Genomic DNA, 23,636 nt, shown 5'->3' with positions numbered 1-23,636 from the left:
ATCCCCATTGTTCAAACCTTTTTTTTTTTTTTTTTTTTTTTAACAAACTCATAAGAACATAAGGGTTAGGGTTATACTACCTGATCACATTCTCTGGTAATAAGTTCCATAGCTTAATTGTGCATTGACTGAAAAAATACTTTAGCAAATTTGTTTTAAATGAGCTACTAGTTAGTTTCACAGAGTGTCCCCTACTCCTAATGCTATTTGAAAGGGTAAATATAATCTCCATTCTCTATTACCTTGTTTCACACCTGACATAATTTTATAAACCTCCATTATATCCCCTCTCAGTCATTTCTTTTGCAAGCTGAAGAGCCCTAACCAGCTTAGCCTTCTTTCCTGAGGGAACTGGTCCATCCCCATAGTAATGCCTTTTGTAACTTTGCTATATTTTTTTGAGATGCAAGAATCAGAACTGCACACTGCACTCAAGGCGCAGTTGCATCATGGATCAATATGCCGGCATTATTACATTTCCAGTTTTTGTTTTCTATTTCTTTCCAAATAATTCCAGGTGTTCTCTTTGCAGTGGGGATTACAATATATTGTCAGCAGTGACTCCAGAATCCATTTGCTGAGTGTAACATTGTGTACCTGTAGTTAGGATTATTTTCCTTTATGTGCACCACTTTTCATTTGCCTGCTTTACATTTCATCTGCCATTTTGATGCCTTGTTCCCCAGTCTTGCAGTTCCCTGCAATCAGCTTGTGTTTTAACTACTTTGAATAATTTTTTGCCATCTGCAAATCTGATCACCTTGTTCATTGCTCTCCATTGCTCCAGATCATTAATGAATATGTTAAGCAACACTGGTCCCTAGACAGATCCCTGGTGCACTTCACTATTCGGTTCTCTCCACTGGAAAAAGTGACCATTCAGTCCTACTCGTTGCTTTCTATTTTTAACCAATTACCAATCCACAATAGGGCATTCCCCAAAATATGTATAAAGGACAAAAGTGAAGGCAATTCAATATTTCTCTGACATGCTCCTATTTCTAGGAGCTCACTTCTAAACTATGCTTTGTTTGTGAATTATAAGCAGTCTTCTTGTGTTTGATTGTTTTTCTCTCTCATCTGTTTATTAAGTTTTATGGCATTTCTCATTCATTCTTCTCCATCTGTATTTTTCTCTAGCATAGATTTTGGAGTTTCTCCACATTTCTAAATGTTTGGTTCTTTGTGGGTGTGAGTATTTGCACACAGCAGCAAATTGATTTATTGTAGGTAGGAGGGGTGGTTAGAGCATTGGAAAAGTCACTTTCTGGGCTACGAGTTCAGAACTGCCCTCTGCCAGTGATTTTCAGTGTGATCATGGACAAGTTCATTTATCTTCCTGTATTTCTGGGACTCAGCTGGAAACAAGACATTTGCTGGTCTTGGTCAACAACTTACATAAAAATAGTAAATGAAAAATAAGAGAGAATCTGGATTTGTTTTTTTCAAAGCTTTTATATTCTTTTCACTCCCTGACGTCTGCTGAAGCTGTCATCTCACTCTGTGGCTCATCCCAGCATCAGCGGGGGTAGGGGACCTGCTACTCTTGTGTCCAGTTAACAAGAATTCCAGTGCAGCTCTCCCCTGGCTTACTCCAGGAAGCACGCTGCTCTTTAATCATTCTCTTGCAGCTGCATCCATTTGCATTCTTTTCCCAGATAAAAGATGAAATGTAAAATTCTGTTTTATTTGTTGTACTTATCCAGAGAAACATACCTGGGAACTTTTGAGTTCTGGTCACTGTGAGACTAGTGTGGCCTAGCGGGGAGTGGAGGTTGGAGGGAAAGGATGCATGCATAAACTATCTCCTGTGTTCCCCCCTTGATATGCACCTCTCTCTCTTCCCTCACTCCAGGAACGGCCCATGCATTCTTCTCCTTCCTAGCCTGGACTGCAGCACCACCTCCTTCTCTCTTGTCCCCTTCCCAGGCTTGACTCCAGAGCTCTCCTCCACCCCTCACCAGGCCTGATTCCAGCACCCTCCTCCCCCGTCCCACCTCTGAATCTGCTGCTGCCAGCCCTACTTCCTAGTGCCCCCCCCCCCCCCCGTGGGCTGATCTAGCCAGCGTTTCTGCCACCACTGCTTCCCTCTGGCCAGCACAGGTTGATATTCTGCCTTCTTTCGGCTGTGTTGGCCATTGATGTTCCTCCTCTTTCTTCCAGCCTGCACAAGCCAATGCAGCCTCTTCTTCCTTTGACCGCAACAACTCCCAACAGTTGTTTTTTTTTATGTTTCCTTGGAGATCTGGCAATTTATGCCGATTCTCCAGTCTCTAGGTGAAAGCCGGAGAGCTCCCAAGTATATAAATAATTGGGGAACCCCTAATTATAGACTCCACTGAGTACATCAGACATTTCCATCATGTAATGCCAGCTCATTTCTTTGGGGCAGGGTTTCATGCATATGCTGTTGGTGACATAGTCGACGGTTGGGTAATAAATAATAATAGTGTTTCTTTGCTTTCAGACAGTCTTGGCACCAGAAACAGGCTGTCAGGTCACTCATTCCAAGTGCTGGCTGCTTGTGTGTTTCAGCCTGACTTCCTGTTTGGGGGAGAGACCCTCCAGAAATCGTATCAAGTTGTGTGGAGAACCCCGTGTATAATTTGCTCTGGCTGTGCATTGTTCCAGATGGTTCTGTCTAGCTCTTTCTTTCAAGCCTAGAAATAGCTAGAAAGCGGCGTTTTAGAATAAAGAATTACCAGGGAGCTGCTATGATACCTGATTATTTCTTGTACTGAGACTGTCAGCTCTCAGGCATAAAAGGCTTCTCTGTGTCACTCCACAAAGAGAATCTTACACGTACTAATTTTATATTTCACTGATAAACACCCCTTAATTTCCTGATTTACTTCCATAATTGTGACACATATGCAGAATTAACTTGATTGCAAATAACCTAACAGCACCTGTTATAACATTACTGCCTGAGATTGTAATTATAGGAGCAAAGTGCTTAAAAAAAAAACCCACAACACGCTGCTCTCAAAATGCACAGCAACCTCTGTTTAGAGGGAAGAAACATGGCAAACGGGAGCGCCTCGCTTCTTCTCGCTCGGTGCGATGAAAAGAGCCCGCACTGCCCCCGGTGCCTCAGCTCCCGCAGCACACGCTGTCGGCAGGCAGAAACCCGCTTATAAAGCGGGGGTGAGCGCGGCAGACTGAAGCGGGGGGGAGGGGGCAGGCGCCTTTCCCGCGCTGAGCGGCTCTTTCTGGTTTCTCCTTCCGCGCCAGGCCTCGCTCTCTTTTTTTTTTATTTTTTTTTAATTTTCCCGTTGTTTGTTTTGCGAGTGGCAATGGCTGCGGCCGGGCGGTTCCTCGGAACGTGAAACGCCGCTCAGGCGGTTTCTTTAACGTTTCCTTGCAGCCGGCTGAACACCCCCCCCCCTCCCCCTTTACCGGGAGAAGGCGACTCGCTGCCCCGGCCCCTTCCGCGGCAGCGCGAGAGGAGTCGCCATGGCAACCGCTTCGCGCGCCTTCTCCCGCGGGACTCTGGGAGCGCGGCGCGCGCCGCCGCCAGCTGCCGACTGGCCCCGAGCCACCCTCGGGCAGAGCTGCGTCTTTGCACTGGGCCGAGGAAGAGGAAGATGGGGGAGGGGGTGCCGGTGGCAGGGGCCCCAGATAAAATCCTAGGCGCACACAGGGTGCGGATAAAATAACTTGAAAGGTCATAGTGGGCTGTTCTACACCCAGGTCAGCCGAGGGGTGCTGAGCTGTAGCAACCTGGTTGCATTTTTCAGTCCCCTGTGTGGAAGGCGCCTGCCTAGGTTGGCCCTGACATTTACCATTTTAGACCTGAGGGAGAGAGAGACCTCGGGGTGGCGGTGTCTGATGATCTGAAGGTGTCCAAGCAATGTGGCAAGGCGGTGGCTAAGGCCAGAGGGACGCTGGTCTGCACTGAAAGAGACATAACCAGCAGGGGAAAAGAGGTGAAAGTGTCACTGAACAGATCCTGCCTCCCCTGGGGGACTGTCTTCAGTTTTGGAGACCTCATCTCAAAAAGGATAGAGAGAGGATGGAAGCAGACCAGAAAAAAGCAAAAATGGTGTGGGGTTGGTAGGGAAAAACCACATGAGATGAGACTGAAGGACTTGAATATGTACACCCTGGAAGAGAGAAGAGGCAGGGGAGATATAATGCAGACCTTCAGAAAGACATTCATGATTTATTTATTTATTTAAAATCTCTTATATACCATCACAACGGTTTACATGCAGGCACATAAAAACGTAGGTAAAAGTGCACTATAGTACATTCTAACAGGTGATGCACAAAGATCAAATCTTTTCTGATGGAAAGGAAACTCAAAACTAAGGATCATTGGTATGAAAATCCAAGGGGGAAGATTCAAGACAATGACAGGAAATATTTAGTCGTGGAAAGGGTGCTGAATGAATCTCATGCCTTACCAGAAGGCAAGATTGGTGATGGATTTCATAAGGATGTCAGACAAACACAGGTGCCTTGCTGGCTAAAGAATGGAAATGAACAAATGGAGTAACTTTACTATTACACCACAGCTAAAGTTTATATTTCTGCTTGGGGGTACCTGCACATAGCAAGCAGTTGCTACCACCCTTAACACAAGGCTTGGGGGTGACTTGCACAGAGTGGCACTTGCTGCTACCCTTAACAGAAGCAGCCAGTCAACACTTTTTATATAAAGAGTCTTGATAAACAGATTGCAAGAATAATGAAAGTGGAGTTTTGAATAATTATTATATATTTCCAACTGTCGTGCCTAGTGCAAAGTCCAGAGGGGATTTGTACCTGCAGACCTGGTACCTGATTTTCAAAGGGAAGGTCCACGCATTCTTTTCCTCTGAAAATTGTCATGGGGAGAAAGTTTACACAGACCTTTGCAGCTGCTTTTTCCGTGGGTAAAATTTCTACAGAAGATAACATGCATAGATATGAAAATACAATGGAGGGGTGCAGTTTTCCAATCTTGCCCCAAACATGCCCCTTTCCTCACCCCAGCTAAAAGTATGTACGCTCTGGAATCTCAGGCACACTTTTTGCTGGATTTAGTGAGGGCAATCAGACAGCTGATTTACCTGGGTCAATCACTATTTTATCTTCTGCACAATTCTTTGTTTACTATTGACTGATTTTTCCTAGAATCTTAGACACATTTGCTGAATACACTGTCCATTGCCAAAAAAAAAAAAAAAATAGCAATCCACTTTAGGCACATTCTCCAAGCTGGAGATACTATAGCTGTAATTCTGATGAAAGTTAATATAATAACTACTGCTTTGAAGAGCACACAATGGAAATCAATTTGTTACATGTTGTAGTGTTAGAGAACACAGTGCGTGGCTGTCATCATACAGCACATGGCCTCTGGAGATTTCTGCATAGCAACCAAAGGGGGTTGACAATGAGGGCTCCCATTCAGCCACTTCAAGAGAGCCTTCAGGCATACAGGAGCCCTCCGTGCTGGAACAGATTGTCCCTGTTATTGTGCTACGAGAATTCACTGAGTAAAGTCTGGAGAGAAAAAAAAAATCTAAATAATTATCATTATGTTGTCTTCCCTTCTATAAAGCAAAACAAAAAAGAACTGACAGAGGCTGGGAAGTGTAACAGCAGGTGGAAAGCAAAACCCCATGGTTCAGAGATACATCCTCCCCTCTCCTACCACGAGCTTTGTCAGATGGTGTGTTGGTGGGATGGAAGACGGGTAGGCAACACGGCCTTCTTCTGAAATGCCAGGAGGGAAAAGCCCTCTAATGTTCATTTTGTAAGGCAATTTTTCTGAAACGGTTCTTTCAGGCAGGACTTGGTTGCTGCTCCTTGGAGCCCTCAGGCTTCCTTTTGTTTGAACACCTTCACGTAGAAATGGGACGATCTAAAATGTGTGGCCTGTGCCGAGCACTTGATTTCTAGGTTCGGAATGGGACGAGTTTCTCTTGCAATGCTTGTGAGCATGGTGTATCTGGAACACTCTCACAGATTTCACAGTTACCAGGCTTCCCCATCCGTGACTTCTTTCCTTCTGATTATTTTCTTTTTCATTGCATATCAGTGCTAGGAAAATGTTATCCAGATTTATCTGATCCATTTTATAAAATACGAGAATGTTACCTGTGTTGGGGATTGTGCTTTAAGCCTATATCTTTTTATAGAACCTGCCTTCAAAACTCGTCTGCCACAGTTTGCTTCTACAGCAGCAGTTCTGTCTTCTGTGTACTAAAAGTGATTTTTCCTCTCGTTGGGATATGAATGCTGCATTCTAAGTACCTTGCCAGTCTACGTCTTCAGTTCAAAACTTTACAATGATTGAAAGGCACCTCAGAAGGAAATAGATATATTTTAGTATATTTCTGTATTTATTTATTTAAAATAGTTATAGTCCGCTTATAATAACAAAATCATGCTAAGTGGATAACATAATCAACGTAAAATAGTATAAAGACAAAATAAAACAACACATAAAAGTCACATAGGCCACATGCAACAAAATTCTTGTTCATTCAAAAGCCTGTTTAAATAATGAGGCTTTAAATATCCTTCTGAAAATTTTAAGATCTTGGAGTGAACACAATTCTTCTGGTAAATCATTCCAAAGATTTGTCCCTATTACTGATAACACTCAGTTTCTCGTCTCTGGAAGATGCACTAGAGCATATTGACAAACTTAAGAGTACAAAATCACCTGAATCAGATGGTATGCATCCCATAGAGCTGAAAGAAATGAAAACTGCAATTACAGACCTACTATTAGTAATCTTTAAACTATCATTAATATTAGCTATGGTACCTGAAAATTGGGTGGTGGCCAATGTAACGCCAGTTTTTAAAAAGGGTTCCAGGGATGATCCAGGAAACTACAGACTAATGAGCCTAATGCCAGTGCCGGGGAAAATGGTTGAAACTATTCTAAAGAACAAAATTAATGTAGACTTAGTTTAATGGGACAGATTCGACATGGATTTAGCCAATGGAAGTCTTGCCTCACCAATTTCCTACATGTTTTCGAAGGTGTGCATAAACATGTGGATAACGGTGAGCCAGCTGATAGAGTGTATCTGGGTTTTCAGAAAGTGTTTGACAAAGTCCCTCCTGAGAGGCTTGAGAAAATTAAAAAGTCATGGGTAGGAGGCAATGTTTTGAACAATTCAGTCCGCATTTTGTTTATTAACAATTAGCCAGGAGGAAGATCGTAATATTGCATGACTTATTGCTGCTAGATTCCCCTGACATATTGTGTGCTACTGAATCGTGGTTGCTTGACTCTGATGTTGCTATTATTAATCAGATTTGTTCATCAGATTACACTGCTGTCTCACTGCCACAGCCTAAACAGCTGGGGGAGGGGGCATGTTGTTGATTTTGCATAACTCATGCTGGAAATTCACGTATGAGAATCTAAGTCTTGAATCACAATATAAGATGATGATTATGTCCTCAATCTTTTGAATATTTTTTTTTAGCTTATGTTCCCACAGACATAATGGACCAAAGCAGTTCTATTTTTTTTTTTAATGCTTTCATTTTATTCTGTAGAGAGTACAGTAACTTTATCATTTTACACACAAAACAAAAGAGCATATATTTCCATCAAATATAGCTGAAGCTGAATTAGCACATAGTATTGATCAAGTCCAATCTGCACCTTATAACTTGCCACCTTTTTATTTCTAATATCCCCTCCCATCCCGAAAACTCTATTCATCCCTCCTACACCACCCTTTCTAAACTTCCCTACTCCATACGTCCAGCCACATCTTCCTCACTCATACCATTTGCTATCACCACTCCATTCCACTATTTGCTTATGCTTTCATGCCCTTCAGTCTTACAAGCGGAATTCATGCCCTTTAATACAGTCACACATCGGCATCATCATTGTTTATTATATCATGTGGAGGCTCATATGAATATTCCATATAGCATTATTTTTAACCAGGATAGGTAGCAGAGTGGACAACCCAGTCTACTGAGTATTCCAAGCAGGTTAAATTACACATGACATCAATTGAAAGAAACCTGTAAAACCTCTTCCAAGCCTCCACACAGTTAGCTGATGGCTTGCGTTTACTTATCAGGATATCCATTCTTGCCATCTGCATGAGATCGATCATTTTGTTCTACCATAAAGACACACTAGGTGGCAGTTTGTCTATCCATAGATGCAAGATACACCTAGATGCCGATTGTAGGGCCAGAAATGTAAACAGATTCATACCTTTATTGAGGTCCAGGATCTCTATTACATCGCCCAGTAATAATATGGTTCCTTTTTGGGGGTTCTGCAATCCAACACAGTTTTGTAATGACAATAAGATATCATCTCGAAAGGGAATTATTTTAGAGCGTATCAAAAATCTGTGAACTAACTTTGGCGGTGCTCATTTGACATCAAGAGCAGGCTGGTGTACTGGTTGGCTTCATTTGATAGCGAAGAACATAATCTACATGGGCTTGATACAAAATGTAATATTTCATTTCTTTCAGGCTCACAATTCTGTATTGTATTTATGCAGCAGGTGCAAACATTTTTGTATCACACTCACAGATCTGTCATCCTCCATTTATGGGAAGATGAGCTTATGGAATCGAGAGCTGAGGAGGCAAGATCTTGCTTGCAGAACATGTACCATAGCGATACTGAGTTTCTTCCCTCATACAGATCACGGATTACATTGGGAAAGGTAAGTTCCTTTGCAAGCTCAGCCTGTGTCCAGTGCAGTGAGTGTGGATAATGCCTGGATTGTAGGAAAGCAAAAACTTGCGAGTTGGGCAGATCAAATTGAATTTGAAGTGCCATGAATGACTGGCATTTAACCCTTCAGTCAGGTGACATATATCGAATGCCCGTCTTTTGCCACCTCTGAAATGCATGCTTGCATTCGTTTCCAGGAGTAACGTTTTTATTACTACAGATCAGCACTTTCCATCGTTCTCTAGTCCAATGCCATGCCCGTGCTGCCGGCCTTAATTACTGGAACGTCAGCAACGTGGAACAAATAAAAGCGAGACCAGTGCCCTGTTTTGCCCGTCATCAAGTCTTCCACGCAAAACTGTATTTTCCTTGGCCCCATTCCCCCCGCAAAACGCAATTGGCAAGTAATATTGTGATATCTTTAAATTTGGCAAATCCAGCTCTCTCCTGTCTTTTGGGTTGATATAGTCCTGCCGTATCCTATTATAGCTCGATGTCTTCCCTTCTAGATGAACTGAATGAACCAAGATCTTGGTGAGGAAAGATCAGCTTTCCTCAAGCAGGATGGCAACATGTGAAGTCTATATATCCTTAGGAGGACCCTCATCTTTAACGGCGCACATCTGCCCATAAATGAAACAGGAGGGTTTTCCCACACTCGCAGTTGGGTTTTCACCCTTTGCCATACTTCAGGAACGTTTACTTTTTGTAATTGCGCAAGATCTCTGGGCACCCCTACTCCGAAATATTTTATTTTCGCCTGTGCCCATGTAAATGGAGACGATCCCTGCCAGTTCCTCTGTGTCTCCTCATCTAAGGGCAGGGCTTCCTAATTATTTAAAGTAATTTTTAATTCCACAGATATTTGGTATTGTTCAAAAAAGTGTTTTTAATAATCGGTAAACCAGAAAATGTGTCTCCCCCCCCCAAAAAAGAAGGATATCATCTGCAAACATAGATATTTTTAAAATGTGGAAACCAACCTGGATACCCTGAAAACTGGGATTTGCCCGGGGTTTTAATGGCCAGAGGTTCCACTACCATAATGAATAAGAGGGGCGACCGCAGGTCGCCTTGTCGGATGCCTTGTCGTAGCTGGAAACCATCTGCTATGTTACCGTTAATAAGAAGCCTGACAGTTGAATTTAGGTATAGTATTTTCAGCCATGTTAAAATATCTCCACTAAAGTCAAGCGGCTCCAGAGCCCAGAACGTATATCACCATGCCACTGAGTCAAAAGCTTTTTCTGCGTCCAGACTAAGGACCATGGGCTTTCAATTATTTGTTTTGATGTAAGGCAGCTATCAGCTTCTGCACATTTCGTGCTCCATGCCTGCCTTTAACAAAATCTGTTTGGTCTTGCTGAATAATATCTGGAAGCACAGCACTGGTCCTGTCAGCCAAGATACTGGCCAATAGCTTTAAATCTCCATTGGTTAGGGAACTGGGATGATATGAACTTTTTGCTTTTTTTTTTGGAAGGACGATGATTAAGGACTGGTTGATTTCTTGTGATTATATGACCCTGAACTAAATATCATTATATAGTTTGGTCAGAACTGGGAGCACAGAAAATCTCAGGATTCTGTGCCCACCCTATCCAAATCTGCCACTTTTTCCAGTTTCAGTTTTTGTATGAGTCTGTTACAGGGGAATTGGACATAGCTAGTTGTTCTTCTTATATTGGCCACTGAAAAAGCTTAAAAAATTTGGCTTGAATTGTAGCATCCTCAGGATTTTTATCATACAGGGATTGAAAAAAATTCCAGAAATTGCGACTCAATGTTCTGGGCAGTATTGGAGGACTCCAGCCCTATCCCTGATGCCTGTGATAACAGAGTATTGCCCTTTTACTCTCACCAGCACTTTGCTGGCTTTATTTATGTATTTATATAAGTGGTACTTAGGTTAGAGACTTCTGTGCCGTTTGAAATAAAAGCTGATTTAATGTCGCTCTTATCTGTTCTAGTGATTGCTTGTGAGCATCTGACAGCGCAGCTGATGCGTATTTTGGGCCCCTTGTAAGGCTGTCGTAGAATTTCAGCATTTATGCAGTGATATCTCCTCTCATCACCGATTTACCTGCCTCCCATAACAGTGTTATGGAAATTCAGCGGGGGGGGGGGGGGGGGGGGTGTTTCATTCAGGGACACATTCTTTCCATTTCTCTTGCAGATATGAATTAAATTGTAAGTCTTGAAATAAATTGGGGTTCGTCTTCCAGTTAAAGACTTTTGACCTGACAGTCCCAACTCTAACTTAACTGCTACCGGTGCATGATCTGAAATAGTTATAGCTCCTATAGGTGCACTTGTAAGCTTGGTAAATAGACCTTTAGCAACTAACAGAGAGTCGAGCTTTGAGTAGCTGTGGTGGGGGTTCGAGAAAAACATGTTTTCTACTTCCCCCTGGGTGTAAGATGCGCCAAGTGTCTATCAATTCCAGCCTTTGACATACAACGTTTACACCCTTAATGTCATCCCCTTTTCTGATTGCTATTGGTGGATTATGATTGCGGTTCTTATTTACTACTGTATTGAAGTTCCCCACCCACTGATAATCCGGGAACTGTAGCAGCTTGGTTATTATTGCTGTAAAGTAAGCATGACAATAGACATCTGGAGCGTACACAATACACAGAGCCACCTTACAATTAAACAGAGAACCTTACACCGATAAACCTGCTTTCCTCGTCCTGAATATGGCGTTCCATCTGAAAGGGAAGTTGTTTGTGGATTAAAATTGCCACTTCCCTCTGGCGTAGGAATAAAAACATTGCCCCACCCACTCGTTTAAGTTTAGCATGTTCCACATCTGTTAAGTGAGTCTCTTGCATCATGACTTATATGAGAACTGAGCTTTTTAAATAAAGTGATCTATAGGGGAATGTGTGCCATCAACATTTAATGTAAACTATGCTAACTTCCATGATTAGATTTCACAAGCAGAGTATATGAACCTTCTGTAGTCCACTTCAATGCTGGGAAAAATCGTGGAAACTGTTATAAAGAATAAAATCACAAAACATTTAGAAAGACATGGTTTGATGGGACACAGCCAACATGGATTTATCCAAGGGAAGTCTTGCCTCACAAATTTCCTACATTTTTTTGAAAGGGTTAATAAACATATGGACAAAGGTGAATCGGAAGAGCAGCATTAAATGGTTTGTTTTCACAGTGGAAAAGGGTAAACAGTGGAGTGCCTCATGGATCTGTACTTGGACCGGTACTTTTTAATATATTTATAAATGATCTGGAAAGAGGTACAATGAGTGAGGTGATCAAATTTGCAGATGACACAAAATTATGCACAGTAATTAAATCTCAAGAGGATTGTGATGAATTGCAGGAAGACCTTATGAGACTGGAAGATTGGGCATCCAAATCTCAGATGAAATTTAATGTAGATAAGTGCAAGGTGATGCATATAGGGAAAAATAACCCTTGCTGTAGTTATATGATGTTAGGTTCCATATTAAGAGCTACCACCCAGGAAAAAGCTATTCAGTGCGAAAGCCAGCAGCGAATGAATGATGAATCCTGGCCAATGTTAGGAATTATTAGGAAGGGAATGGTGAATAAAATAGGAAGATGTCATAATGCCTCTGTATCGCTCCATGGTGAGACCGCACCTTGAATACTGTGTGCAGTTCTGGTCACCACATCTCAAAAAGGATATAGTTGCGATGGAGAAGGTACAGAGAAGGGCAACCAAAATGATATGGGACATGTAATGGCTGCCCTATGAGGAAAGGCTAAAGAGGTTAGGGCTTTTCAGTTTGGAGAAGAGACAACCGAGGGGGATATGACAGAAGTCTACAAAATCATGAAAGGACTTGAACAAGTTAATGTAAATCGGTTATTTACTCTCTCAGATAATAGAAGGACCAGGGAGCTCTCCATGAAGTTAGCAAGTAGTTCATTTAAAACAAATCAAAGAAAATTCTTTTTCACTCAGCGCATAGTTAACCTCTGGAATTCATTGCCAGAGGATATAGTTTCAGCAGTTAGTGTTACTGGGTTTAAAAAATGTTTGGATAAGTTCCTAGAGGTTAAATCCATAAACTGCTAGTACGGTGATTAATTAGCAATAGTAGCTTGTGATCTATCTAATGTTTGGTTACTTGCCAGGTACATGTGACTTGGATTGGCCACTGTTGCTGTTATGCCCATTGATTGCAGACGGCTGCGACCACTTATGCTCACCTCTTTCCTTGCTGCCTTGACACCATTGGGGAGAGTGACGGCCTCTGCTAGCCACCGCTCACCTGCCTGGCGTCCGCGGGATGGCGTGGGCACTGCCGACTGCCATTTTGCCTCTGGGATCACTTAGGCGCACGAGGGCCAGTCTTAAGCACATCATGGTGGGAACCTCGGGGGCGTCCCCTCCGGATGACGTCTTCACTCCATGATACTTAAGCCGGCTGGCCCTGACCACGGACGACTTGGCAACGAGTTCCCTCATTGCTGAATCCGCTTCGCTCACTACAGACCTCCCGTTCCAGTTCCTGCACTTTTGGCGTGAGACTCTCTGGGTACCCGCTCCTCGGTGGCCCCTTCCTCGTCTCTGGCTATCCGCTCCACGGAGGGCCTTCTCGCCTTGGACTTCAGCCTAGCCCCACTCCCAGGGGCTACTGCTGGAACATTCTCTACTGTGAGCACCTTGACTCTACGGACCACTACCGTACCATCTCTAGGAGGAGACCTCTTTGGTGTTCCTTGCGCTGTGGACTTCTGCTGTACCAGCTCTAGTGGGAAGCCCTCACCGGGTTACCCCACGCTGCGGGTCATTACCGTATCATCTCTAAGTGAGGAGACCCTTCCTTGTACCCTGCTTCAGGTCACTACAGAGGAACCTCATAGGTGTACCCCGCTCTGCGGACCATTGCCAGAGCTCCACTACTGGGGTCTTCCCTCTGGGTGGGCATTACCCCACCACACAGGCTTTGTGTCTCTCTCCTGCACTTCCCGCTTCTCGGGCAGTGCCTTTCTACTTCTCTAATAAAGACTCTGTTCCGCAGCTGTGTCTGACGTCCGCTGAGACCTCGCCTCCCGACGGTGAGGCTCACAGGGCTCCTCCCCGTGGGCGGTGCCATCTCTCACCTCGGCCCAGGGCCCACAAAACTTCAAACCATAACAGTTGGAAACAGGATACTGGGCTTGATGGACCCTTGGTCTGACCCAGTATGGCAACTTCTTATGTTCTTATGTAAGGTTTGGACAACTTCCTGGAAGAAAAGTCCAGAAACCATTATTCCGGTGGACTTGGGGAAATCCACTGCTTATCCCTGGGATGAGGAGCTTTGGATCTCTCTAGCCCCTTGGGATCCTGCCAGGTACTTGTGACCCGACTTGGCCACTGATGGAAACAGGATACTGGGTTTAATGGATCTTTGGTCTGACCCAGTATGGCAAGTCTTATGTCCTTAAAATCCTATCAAATTACATTTACTGAATGCCAGTAAATGGCTTTTGAGGTAGTTAATACTGAAGAGACTGCAAGCAGTTATTGAGTTACAAATTATCAGACTTCCAAGTGTCATGCATTTAACACCTACAGAAACTTAAAAAAACTCACCTATTTCTCAAAACTCTGAGTACTACATTATTTTCCAAACTTATGCAACAGTTTCCTAACTGTCTCTGTTTATCAGTGAGCAATTTTGGGATTTCTTTAGTTTATAATACCCTCTTCTTAACCAATCTTTCATATCATTTAAAGTAACTAATTGGAAGAAAGAAAATGGTTTGTGCCCAGTCCTCTGGTTTCCTTTAGGAGGCTGGATGTAGGGGTGTTTGTACTTTTACTCTTCAACTGCGTCTTCTTGAGGGAGACGCTTCAGGGATTTTGTGAATGACCAGAGAATGGAGACCTTCTTCAGACAGGGGATACAATCAGAAACTTAAGACTGTAAATCTTAGAGGTAGATTTTATAAGCATTGCTTGTGCAAAAACAGCCACATCTACACGTATGTGGGCCGCGCCTGAGCAACGCACATTTTAAGAAGCCTGGAAGGGCGCGCGTACGTGCACGTGTGGCTACCCAGAATAAGGAGGCGGGTCATGGGTGTTCCGGGGGCGTGTCCAAGACTGAGGTGTGCAACCACAGGTTTTACACCGCCTGAGTAACTTTGCTACTGCTCCTCATGAGGCACAAGAGCCTAGGAGAGGGAGAGCGAGAGAGAGTCTAACGAGGAGCTGATTTGCACACTGCAGTGCTAGCTGCGTTGCATACGTCAACTCCTTTTCATCACTTATTATGCTATAATTCTTTACTATGAATACCTCTGAATGTGTCTGTAACAACACCCCCCTAACCCCAACTCACCTCCCAAAAACTCACCCCTCTGCTGCCACTGTCACCACTGCTGCATTCTGGGGAGGAGCTGATCCACCACCCAAGCCCGCTCTGCTGCTTCTCCTCTTTGCAGGCCACACTGTACTGAAAATTTGTGTGTGTAGCACTTCCTCCATGCTGATCTCATGTATTGTGAAATCAGCACAGAGAAAGTGCTACCCTCGCAAGCTTTTAATACCGTGAGGTCTGCACAGACTATGAGATGGGCTCAGTTTGCCCACTGAGTGAACTGAAGAGACGGGCCTCTTCCTTTCTTCACCGCTGGTGGGATGGGGACCCCAGGGACTGCACAGGCCTCTCTTCTCTGGTGCTGGTATAGGATCCACTCCTCCTCTTCCTGCTCCGCTGCTCCCTCTGAGGGGGACGTCACCTCCGGCCACTGACATCTAGGTCCAAGTCCTCAATAAAGGCCTGCGATGTCAGGCCATTGTTGATGACATCGGAGGTGCTGGTGGGCCGGATCAAATGGGGCAAATTGAGGAGGAGGAGGGCCAGCAAAAAATCTGTTGTCGACCTGGGTTTGGCCCATGGGCTGTAGATTGCCCTCCCCTGGTATATAGGAGAAACTTAAAAAAAAAAAAATGTAAGCACTACCATCACCTCAGAAATGAGATAATCAGAATTAAAAGTAAAATGCTTCATGATTTGGTTTGTTTCAGCTACCGAATAAAGAATCTAAAAATATGTGCTGATATTACCGCTTTAGCCACCAGAAATGGGGATCTGTAAATATATGAAGCTTGTAACTTCTGTACCCAGAAACAAATCGTCTTTTTGACAAGATGCAACAACCAATCCATAAAATTGGTGACGGGGTACGGGGGGGGTAGACAGAGTAGTCTTAATCTAATTTAACTAATCAAAGATGTATCCCACTTCATTCATAGCGGCTTGATATATTTCTCTTCATTAAGAAAAAACCCGAAATGTGCCACATGTAGGTGTACGGGTCATAATTAGTCCGAAATAAAGATCAGAACCCCAAAAATGTCAATTCTGAATACAATAAAGGCCCCATTATCTGGCGTACATGGAGAATAGGTGGTGCCAGTTAATCAGCTGGGGGTAGTATTCAGGATCAGTGGAACAGAAGTGCTGGTAATTCAATAAATAAAGGGAGCAGAGTATGCCAAGTGCCTGAAAGTGCCCTTTGTTCCTTGCCCTCCCCCTGCTGTTTCCCGTCCCTGAATGCTTCCTCCCCCCTTCACTATCTGTGGGAGAAATGCACGCATAAGCCCACTTTATAACAAGCGGCCTGTTTAATGCAAGTTGCATTCAAATGAGGCAATTAACTATTCATGGGCTCTGCAGAGAGCTGTGCATCAGTTAGGACTTCAGTTCAAGCTCGTGCCTGCATGCCCGGCACGGGTGGCACGCAGTCTGAGACAGAACACGAAAGGGTTAGACATTGCTCTACCCACCTTCAGTTCCACTCCTGGACCACTAACCTTTTCACTGTTTTATAAAAAGGGAAGACTTTTGTCCCAAGAACCACTCACGGGTCACCAAATTAAGGTGAGTTTCAGCGTGGGTTTCAGCTCAGTCTATTAGAGATAGGGCCTTGGGTGCACGTATTTGCATGTTTTTGCATGAGCTTTACTTCTGCGTGGATTTTCTGCATGCATCTCATTTACATGCGCATCCTTTATTACGTCCCGCGGAGGCACCTGCGCCAAAGAAATACGCTCAGACAGCTAGCACTGATTTCACCGCAGTGCTCAGTGTGGCTGTAAAAGTTTGCTTGCACGTGCTCCCCGCCCCACGGAAGTCCCTTCCTCCTTTCCTCAGCCCTCAGAGTGTGTGCAAGCTCCCACACTCCGTAGAAGTCCCTCACCTCCGTGCAGTCATGCAATTAAAAAAGAAAAATCCATGTGAGGTGTCAGTACTGCGCATTCTGGACAGTGAAGTGCTGGATAAAGGGGCTTTTACTGTCCTGGAATCATAGGTTAACAGGCTGCTTTACATGTATGCATGGAAGCATTATGAGAGGCGAAGAAAAATTCAGTGAAATATTCTTATTTTGGATGTGGGTTGGGATATTTTGTTGGCTTTAGCATTAAAATTATCTAATAGTTTTTGGTCAGTCTCAGGAGGATCAAGTTGCTATTATTGGACCCAAAGTTCCTTGTTATACCATTTACTATTTACTAGTCTTCTTACCTAGCGTAGCTACTGCTGTCCCTACAAGTCAGGGAAATTATAGCATTACATTAAATATAGAGTGTCCTTCCACATGTGCTTGCATGATAGGAGAAGTCCATTACCTGCTATTAAGTTCACTTAGAGAATAGCCACTGCCATTAGCAATGGTTACATGGAATAGACTTAGTTTTTGGGTACTTGCCAGGTTCTTATGGCCTGGATTGGCCACTGTTGGAAACAGGATGCTGGGCTTGATGGACCCTTGGTCTGACCCAGTATGGCATTTTCTTATGTTCTTATGTTCTTATGATATTATCAGGTGATATCATCAAGTAGCCATGTCTCTCTGGAGATTACATACCTAGTAACATAGTGCAGAAGAGCAGATAAAGACCAAAATGGTCACGCTAGTCTCCCTAGCAACAGGTTTACCACTGTAATTGCTACCCTGTGCAGGATACTCAGATGCCTTCTGTTTAGGGTTGTAACTGCCACTCCTTGCAGGTTACCCCCATGACTTCTGTTTAGGGTTGTAACTGCCACTCCTTGCAGGTTACCCCCATGACTTCTGTTTAGGGTTGTAACTGCCACTCCTTGCAGGTTACCCCATGCCTTCTGCTTAGGGTGATAACTGCTGCTCCATGCAGATTACCCCCTTGCCTTCTGTTATAGGTGATAACTGCCGCTCCATGCAGATTACCCCCATGCCTTCTGTTATGGGTGATAACTGCCACTCCTTGCAGGTTACCCCCATGCCTTCTGCTTAGGGTGATAACTGCCGCTCCATGCAGATTACCCCCTAGCCTTCTGTTATGGGTGATAACTGCCACTCCTTGCAGGTTACCCCCTAGCCTTCTGTTATGGGTGATAACTGCCACCCCTTGCAGGTTACCCCCATGCCTTCTGTTATGGGTGATAACTGCCACTCCTTGCAGGTTACCCCCTAGCCTTCTGTTATGGGTGATAACTGCCACTCCTTGCAGGTTACCCCCATGCCTTCTGTTATGGGTGATAACTGCCACTCCTTGCAGGTTACCCCCATGCCTTCTGTTATGGGTGATAACTGCCACTCCTTGCAGGTTACCCCCATGCCTTCTGTTATGGGTGATAACTGCCACTCCTTGCAGGTTACCCCCATGCCTTCTGTTATGGGTGATAACTGCCACTCCTTGCAGGTTACCCCCATGCCTTCTGTTATGGGTGATAACTGCCACTCCTTGCAGGTTACCCCCATGCTTTCTGTTATGGGTGATAACTGCCACTCCTTGCAGGTTACCCCCATGCCTTCTGTTATGGGTGATAACTGCCACTCCTTGCAGGTTACCCCCATGCCTTCTGTTATGGGTGATAACTGCCACTCCTTGCAGGTTACCCCCATGCCTTCTGTTATGGGTGATAACTGCCACTCCTTGCAGGTTACCCCCATGCCTTCTGTTATGGGTGATAACTGCTGCTCCATGCAGATTGCCCCCTAGCCTTCTGTTATGGGTGATAACTGCCGCCTTTTGCAGGTTACCCCCATGCCTTCTGCTTAGGGTGACAATTGCTGCTCCATGCAGATTGCCCCCTAGCCTTCTGTTATGGGTGATAACTGCCACTCCTTGCAGATTACCCCCTAGCCTTCTGTTATGGGTGATAACTGCTGCTCCATGCAGATTGCCCCCTAGCCTTCTGTTATGGGTGATAACTGCTGCTCCATGCAGATTGCCCCCTAGCCTTCTGTTATGGGTGATAACTGCTGCTCCATGCAGATTGCCCCCATGCCTTCTGTTATGGGTGATAACTGCCGCTCCATGCAGATTACCCCCTAGCCTTCTGTTATGGGTGATAACTGCCGCTCCTTGCAGGTTATCCCCATGCCTTCTGTTATGGGTGATAACTGCCACTCCTTGCAGGTTACCCCCATGCCTTCTGCTTAGGGTTGTTACTGAAACCCAACTTCTGGCCTGATTTGTTAATGTAGCATCCCTCTTCACATTTTCTGCAAGAGATAATATATACAAAAGCATGAATAGGATCCTCTTATGCTGAATGTCTTTCACATGTGGTAACTCTGGGGATGCTGTGAAATATGCTGGCATAGTAAGTTTGCAGCACGCTGCCTTGCAGGGTTTCGTACCATTTTCTTCTTTCTGAATTTCTGTTTGAAGCTTGCTGGTTTTTGCTTCTGATGAGGTGATTGCCAGAAAGCTAGCACTGGAGGAGCAGGGACTATTTCTTTCAGTGATTCATCCTTGGGCACCAGGAAATACTTGAAGCAGAATTCCCGTTTCTCATAAGAACATAACAAGAACGTAAGACATGCCACTTTGAGTCAGATAAAAGTTCCATCGAACCCCCTTCATTTTTCTAGCATTTTGTCATGGCTTGCTTGTATTCTGCAGCATAGCTGCAGCTTGCATGGATAAAAGTACCTAAATAACCCTAAAAACAATGCCAGTAATAGTACTAATAATGTAACATAACGTAGTAATGACAGCAGAAAAATACCAAATGGTCCATCCAGTCTGCCCAGCAAGTTTCTTATGGTAGTAACTGCCGCTCCGTGCAGGGGAGATTACCCCAAGCCTTATGTTAAGGATAATAATATTTACAGTCAAAACAAGCAACTGTCAAACTCATAAAATAATAATTTAATCATGTTTGATATTATGTATTCCTCTAGGCCTTCAAGTATTGATTAGGTCCCAGTGGCCCCTGGTGAAGATGGGATCATTACATTCCTATAGTGCTTAATAACTATCCCTTTGATAATCTTGCTATTTGCAGTCACATGTCTCATCAGTAATCAGTCACCCAAAACCAAAAATAATTCAAATAATTCAGTCAATTTCACACGAGCTGTGCAGTGTGAAAACCACATAGTTTTTCTGTAACCTTTTAACATGTTAATCATAAATGTACACTGCCACACGCACACACACTGCCACACGCACACACACACACACACACACACATACAGCAATGCCTCTTTTTTCTAAACACATTGCCATCTGCATTCAGGGGGACTCAGAGCTCCGATGCTGCAGCTGAAGCTCACGAAACACATCACCAGCACACTCAAATGGGTTTATTAATGAGTGCATATTGTCACGCTTCTTTATTATGATTACATATTGCCTTGTACAGCTTTTGTTGAAAAGGCAATTGATAAATTGTTGAGTCAAATTAAATTAAATCTAGGTGTGTTGCTTGGATGTGAATCGGTACAGATGATGTGTTCCAGTGAGCTTCTAGAGCATTGTCAAAATTTCATAGAATTATAAACTCATTGTGAATTGCCAGTTAAATCTAAATTAAAACAGCACATTAGTGGCCTCTTATTCAATGTACTGGAGTGAAATTTCCATGCAGAGCAAGGAAATCTGTGGTTGATAAAAGGAAAAAGATAGCTTTATGGTTTTAGTATGTACTTTGGTAGCGATAATACCTTTATCAGTTAATGAATGCTTTAAGATACCTCCTTGTCCTCAGGCAATAGTGCATAGGGACCCACAGAGCCCAAAAGCTTACATTTGAAAAACAAGTGCTATCCTAATGAAGACATTTCCCCTCGATAGCAGGCTGATTTAGCCATGCTGTATGTATGTATTTATTTATTTATTTATTTTTAATTTTTATAAAAGCGGAATTCCTGTATGCAATACAAATCAATCTGGTTTACATGTAACGAGAAGGTTGCCCTGGTCTGGGAGGTTAGACCGGGGTTTTTTTTTACATAGAACATTGAAACAATAACAATCAACCATTGTATGGGACCATGTCGCGACCTTCGTAGGCGGAGCTTCCCTCAGTGAATCACAGAGCTTGAACTCTGTGCGTCTGCGCGGTGTGTTCCCGCGCGAATCAGCCATCTCCTCCTCAGTCTCTTTTTTTCCGCGGGCCAAAAGCACGTGGGCTTTTTTCTCTCAGTAAAAACTTTTTCAAATACGTTTTTTCGCAATTTTTTCTCATTAAAATGGCACCGAAACCATCCAGTTTCAAATACTGCCAATGTGGTAAAATTATGTCCATCATGGATGGACATAATTACTGCTATATTTGCCTCGGGCCCGATCACGACCAGGGATCTTGTCATGACTGCGGACGGATGTTCCCCCGAGCGCGCCGGCAGAGACGGGATCGCATGGACCAGCTCAGGACGTTGGGCTCATATGCCCCAACCCCATCGACGCAGTCTTCACCCGGCTGGGTGAAATAACCATCAGCGCACCAGAAAAGGGCCTCCTCCCTGGGACCACAGGAGAGTGCACAAAGTCAGGGGCTCAGGTATCCCTCACCTACAGTGCCCAGAAAACCGGAAAAGGGGTCAAATACAACTCCCCTTACCATAAAACAAACACCTGCATCATCCGGGTTACAGGGATCTGTCCCCGGCTCCTCGCATCGTATGTTGCCATCACCATTGGAGCACACGAGGCATGATCGACGCATGAAGCACTTGAAGCATGCGCCATCCACGACCCCGTCGATGCATACGGAGCCGGCTATAGTGCCATCAACGCATCATGCGTCATCCATGACGCCATCAACGCAAGTTGCGCTGTCCACAATGCCATCGATGCAAGTTGCGCCATATAGAAGCCATTGATGCAAGCTGTGCCATATACGAAGCCATCGACGCATATAGCGCTGTCCATGACGCTATCGATGCAGGTGGACCCTACGACGCCATCTACGCATGTACCTTTATTAAAACACAAGAAGAAGACGCATCATCATAAGCACCGTACGGCGCATTCCTCACAAGAACCATGTTGTTCATACTCATCTTCTCCACCCGCCTTAGAACACTCACCATGGGCAGAAGGACAGACCAACAACACCATCAGTGCACTCGGGTCACTCGTCTCATTCCCTAGCAATGTACACAGATGTAGATGTGGAGTATCTCTCTGATTCGCCTTCTCCTTCTTGTAAGGAGAGTTCCATCAATTCCAACTCCATCTATTCTGATTTGTCCTCGGTCTCCAAACGGAGAAGGCATTCCCTGATTTTGCAGGAACCGTTGTTCAAAAAACAAAAACCTTCCCATGATATTCCACTGTCAAACAGACAGTGGATGCACATGTGAAAGACATTCTCTTGGCGGCATTACCTACCCGCCAACCTTCCATAGCAGGTCACAATGCTACACCTCGAGGTTCCTTGGCATCAAAGGCCATGTCTTGTATTTCTCAAGCATTATCTACTTTTTTTGAGGATCTAGAATCCATGCAAGAGCCGAATATTCCACCACACGATTCTCCACCACCATCTTCTCCTCAAGGGAGATCCCCCACAGGTGAAGTTATTCCTGCAACTCCAACTCCAAACCAGCCTTACAATCCGGAATTGCCAATCACATAGGTCTCTTCACCCACTTCCTCCACGGGCATGCCGTCAGACCCACCAGACACCTTACCAGAACCCTACTCTCCACCGGAGGACCTCACATACTCTAAATTTATTGAGAAAGTGAGGGCACTCCTCAAGGTAGAAACAGGGAAAGTGTCAGACTCCCGTACGGAGACACTTTTCATTTTAAAGATATTTGACATGCCTCATGAACCTACTGTTTTACCACCACATGCAGTTTTAGAAAGTGTTCTTCAGAAAATGTGGGACTCGCCGTTTTCCACATGAGGAATTCACCAATATACAACTCAGCTCATCTTCCTCACAACTCAATCGTTCTGGAATCAGCAATGGCTAAAGCAAAGCATCCCAAACGTCATGCCAACACGCCGCCTGGTAAGGACAACAAATGTTTGAATGAAAATCATATCATTCCTCAATGCTATCCTCCAAAATAAGTACTCACCAATTTTACATTACTCAATACCTCTTTGAGTCCCAACAGAAATTACGTCCCCTCTGCTAGGGGTGTGCATTCGTTTTGAACATAAATGTAAAACGCTACTTTTTTTTTTTTTTTAACTTAAAAAAGTGATGAGACATAAACGATCGGATTTCCAACTTATTCAACATAGCTATGTTGAATAAGTTGGAAATCGCGATTGTTGATCCAAAATAAAAATTTAAACCCCTCACCTTCCTTAATCCCCCCCCAAAGACTTACCACAACTCCCTGGTGATCCAGCGAGGAGTGAGGACGCCATTTCTGAAATCCTTTGCGAGGAGCACGTGACGTCGGCGCCACGTCGGAGTGACGTGGCGTCACGTGATTCCCCGCGAGTTCCCTCCGGCACCCTCGTTCGGCCCAAAAGGAACTTTTGGCCAGCTTGGGGGGGCCTCCTGACCCCCCCAAGCTGGCCAAAAGTTCCTTTTGGGCCGAACGAGCGTTCCGGCGTGAACCCGCGGGGAATCACGTGACGCCGCGTCACTCCGACGTGGCACCGACGTCACGTGATTCCCCGCGGGGTCGCTTCCGGGATCCTCGTTCGGCCCAAAAGGAACTTTTGGCCAGCTTGGGGGTGTCAGGAGGCCCCCCCAAGCTGGCCAAAAGTTCCTTTTGGGCT

At 44.5% G+C, this 23,636-nt stretch overlaps 1 long non-coding RNA gene across 1 annotated transcript in view; it reads left to right on the top strand.

The window, feature by feature from the left end:
- The window catches only part of LOC115089210, a 257,159-nt gene that overhangs the window by 168,133 nt on the left and 65,390 nt on the right, over positions 1–23,636 (top strand). Inside the window, exon 6 of the long non-coding RNA XR_003856029.1 lies at positions 8,525–8,660. This is a non-coding gene — a long non-coding RNA (uncharacterized LOC115089210). The remainder of the gene's footprint in view (positions 1–8,524; positions 8,661–23,636) is intronic.

The sequence above is a fragment of the Rhinatrema bivittatum genome, chromosome 4, assembly GCF_901001135.1.
Source record: "Rhinatrema bivittatum chromosome 4, aRhiBiv1.1, whole genome shotgun sequence".
NCBI lineage: Eukaryota > Metazoa > Chordata > Amphibia > Gymnophiona > Rhinatrematidae > Rhinatrema > Rhinatrema bivittatum.
The sequence above is the reverse complement of the archived record's forward strand: the minus strand, read 5'-3'. Positions and strand labels throughout refer to the sequence as shown.